The sequence below is a fragment of the Mastomys coucha genome, unplaced genomic scaffold (assembly GCF_008632895.1).
Source record: "Mastomys coucha isolate ucsf_1 unplaced genomic scaffold, UCSF_Mcou_1 pScaffold22, whole genome shotgun sequence".
Lineage (NCBI taxonomy): Eukaryota > Metazoa > Chordata > Mammalia > Rodentia > Muridae > Mastomys > Mastomys coucha.
The window spans coordinates 156,558,871-156,562,865 of record NW_022196905.1 but is presented as its reverse complement, the minus strand read 5'-3'; the positions used below and the strand labels follow the sequence as shown (position 1 = coordinate 156,562,865).

The following is a 3,995-nucleotide window of genomic DNA, read 5'->3' as shown; positions in this document are numbered from 1 at the left end:
AAATCCGCCTGCCTCTGCCTCCCAAGTGCTGGGATTAAAGGCGTGCGCCACCACCGCCCGGCTCTCCAAGCATTTTTTTTCCCTTCCCCTATACCATTTTTGATAGTCATTTGTTTTCTTGGTAGAGCCAAAGGCCCCTCCCTGCTTGCAGGGCGTTTTGTTTATTTCACTGTGGGATCCTGGGTACTGGGAGCATTGCTTCGTGGACATAATAAGGACTTAATATTTGTTAAAAGGAGTGTGTGAAAGTGTTTGCCAGGTGGCCACTAGACAGACACGCAGTGTGACATGGGGAGATTGGCTGCTCAACATTCACGATGACCCAAGTGTAGGGTAGGGCAAGTGTGAAGGCGGAAGGATGCGGTCCTCTCTGTGCGCTTACGTGTTCCCTACACTTTGCAGTTACCTTCTCCATGTTCAAGCATGGTTTCAACAAACACTGCTTTTTAGTCTCTTAAGGTTAGAAAGTTTTATTTACACTCAATACATAATTCACGTCCATGGTGAACATTTTAGTTATACGGAAAGACATACAATGAAGTCGCTTCTCTCCCACCCCAGCCTCTTGTGTACCACAGGAGTAACCATTGGGAACTGCCTTACTGTGTCCCCAGGAGCACATCAGTACAGGAAGTGACTCCTGTGGCTAGGATCGGTAAGGGCAGACTGATTATCCCTGGAGTACATAGATCTGTGCAGGTCTTTTACACATGGCAACAATGAATGCAGTCTTCAAGGCTCAGAGAGGCCTTGAACCTGTGACCCTCTGCAGGCCTCAGCCACTAGGCCTGGTTTGAAATAGTCTAGTACCTACTTCAGCAGGTTCGCTTTGCTTTTAAACCTTTGCCTCAGCTCTCTGAAAGTTTAACATGCTTGGCTGGAGAGAGGGCTCAGAGTGTGAGAGGCACAGGGCTTCCTGCTCTTCCAGAGGACCTGAGGTCAATTTCCAGCACCTGTATGGGGTGGGTCACAGCCTCCTGTCACTCTAGCCTTCTGGGAATCCAATGGCTCTGGCCATTGCTGGCACACATAGTCACATGTAAACATGTGTGCGTGCATACATAGATACACACACACACACACACACACACACACACACACGTCATATGCCTTTAATCTCACCACTTGGGTGGGTCTATGTGAGTTTGAGGCCAGCCTGGTCTACATAGAAAGGACAGTCAGGGCTACATAGAGAGGGCCTGTCTCCTTGCCTTTTTTTTTTTCTTTTGACAGTGTCTCACTGTGCAGCCAGAGCTGGCATAGAATAGAACTCTATGTAGACCAGACTGAGTTCAAACTCACAGAGCTCCATCTGCCTCCATATTCTGAGTGCTGACTGAAATTACGTATGCATGACACCACACCAGGCCTGGATAGAAATAAATCTCCAAGAAAAAAAAAAAGGTTTAACCTGCTTTAACCATCGTTTTAATATTCCTTGGGTTATGTAATATCCATTAGGCTGTAATTACGGTAACAGGTATAATTGGTATATCAGATGTGTCTATCTCCTGGCAGACCCTCGACCTGAGAGACGGAGCCTCAGAGGCAGGGTGAGAGTTATCCTGATGTCCCAGCAGGAGACAAAGCCTACTCAGTAAGAGGTGTGGGGTACTGGGAGTCTATGCCAGTGTCCCTGCTGGCTGGAAAGGGTTTCTAGGACCTATAGTACTGGCAGAGTTCAATCAAGCATAAAACAGGAGTAGACAAGTTGTTCCAGAAATGGGAATTGCCTGACAGATATTCTAGGTTGACTGGACTGTGATCAGCAGGGACTAGTCCCAGGAGAGAGATCACATGATCCAGGAAGATGCCTCCATGTTATTGGTAGGAGCCAGGGCCTCAGTGTTAAACCCACTCTGGAGTTTTAGTGAGCACCCCTTAGTATCTGCTGATCTCTCTCTCTCTTTGTGTGTGCGCGTGCATGTAAGTCTCTCTGTCTGTATCTCACTTGTTTTTTTGAGGTAGTGTCTTGCCTATGTAATCCAGGCTAGCCTTCAACTTGAGAGCCTTGTATCTTAGCCCCCCTGATATAGGCATTCTGTTTGTTTACCACCATGCGTAGCTTTTTGGTTTTGGCCGTGTTCTGCCTGTTGGAGTCGGTAGTGAACACAGGGCCACTTTTCCGAGTTCTGAATGTCACTGGTGAATTTTTTTGTTTGTTTGAGATATGATCCTTCTAGCCCTGGCTGACCTAGAACTTGCTGTATAAACCAGGCTGGTCTCAAGCTCACAGACATCCACCTGCCCCTGTCTCCCTAGTGCTGGGATTAAAGATGTGCATCACCATGCCATGGGGTTAGTAAAACAATTTCAATAGATTGAGAAGGAAACTCAAGGAGACAGCAGGGCAGGCAAGCTTCGGGCCTCAGCAGCTGCCAGAAAGTGAGAGAGGGAGAGAGTTTCTGTTTCCGAGAGTTCGAGTTGGAAGCTGGGAGTCTGCAGGCGACTGGGTGGGGGTGGGGTGGGGTAAGGGATGTAAGTACACATCCTATTAGGGCTGTCAGGCAGGCCTCTCTCTATCACGTGGCGCTTCCTCTCATCATCCGGCTTTAGGCTGCTCTTCTCGGCCTGCCTTGTCTGTGAGGCAAGCACCTTCAGTATCCAAAAGGTGTGACCAACCATAAGGGACCAGCGATTGTGCCAGGGGACACCAATGTGATGGTACTCTGTATGTCCCAAAGAGGTTTCTGATTCAGGATTTCCCCTCTGTCAGCACGAGAGAGGGTGTTTTAGGTCGTGGCTTACGCCCTTGGTAACAGAGGAGACGGACATAGAGTCTCAAGCGGTCTGCCTGGGAAGAAGCCCTCACGCAGGCTCTGTCTGCCTCTGTGTTCTCCCTGGCCTGCATCTCCTGTCATCTGGATGTCTCCAGTTACCTGCAAATCTTGTTATCTGAGCCGTCCCAGATGACAGCTGTAAGCCACTCTTCTGACCCAAGCAGTATGGTGAATACTGTTTTTCTGTCCCGTGTGAGTCTCTACCTGGAGACCCCAAGAATAGAGGGTGCTTTTTCTGTAAGCCGGGGGAGTCTACCTTTCTCTGTTTAGTGTCCTCGGGGCTGAGGACACGCAGGGGAGCCATTTGCTTCTTTGTTCTCTAGTGGCGTAGTCACACACACCTGTGGAAGCGGGGTCAGAGCCAAATGCCCCAAACCTGGCTTTTTCTTAACTTGGTTGGGCAGACAGACAGATGGAAGCTAGTTTTCTCCAGGGTTTGATGGCTGCCTCCAGGTGAACCCTGCCCTCACAAGGAAGTCCTTTTGGGAGGGCCAGAAAGCTATCTTCATTCCCCCTGGAGGAACAAAGTAAGTTTAGATAAGATAAAGGGGAGCTAGAGGCTGACCTCTGGGCCCACAGGGAGTCCCAGCTCTCCGTTGGGCTGAATAAGGAAACGATGCTGGTGGGGGGCTAGGAAGCCATAGCAGAGCAGGTATGGGATTCATTCTGGACTGGTTTGTGGAACTGTTTTTGTCCTTTGCTTAAACACAATGGCAAAACCCTTATATTACTAAGTGATTTTTGAAATTTACATTGAAACCCACTGTTCTGAGAGTTCAGGTTTAGGATTTTAGACAGTCTGCCAAAAAGTTAAAATTCAAACCAGAGCCAGGGTGACTTCCACCCGTTCTTAGGAGGCAGAGACAGGAGGCTTGCTATAAGTTTGAAGCCAACCTGGTCTACGTAGGGATCCCCTTCTAGGCCGAGAAGCCAGAAAAGACCCTGCAAGGGTTTTCTGAAGAGGCTGTGTGTTTTTTGCATTCTCACCATGTCTGCCTGAGGGTTCTAGTGGCTGCAGATTTTACCTCGCTGGTGTTGTTTTCTTTAACCATTCTCTGTTTGGACAGATTGGTCCTTTTGTAGATCTTGTACTCTTTTCATGTAACTAGGGCTACATAGTGAGATCCTGAAAAACACTGGGGAGGGGAAGTGGCTGGTGAGATGAGGAGGGCAAGATGGGGAGGGTAAGGGAGGTGGCTGGTGAGATGGGGAGGG

The 3,995-nt window shown here is 48.9% G+C and overlaps 1 protein-coding gene across 1 annotated transcript in view; it reads left to right on the top strand.

The window, feature by feature from the left end:
• Grtp1 (growth hormone regulated TBC protein 1) overlaps positions 1-3,995 on the top strand; it is a 25,952-nt gene that overhangs the window by 1,292 nt on the left and 20,665 nt on the right. The window lies entirely within an intron of this gene.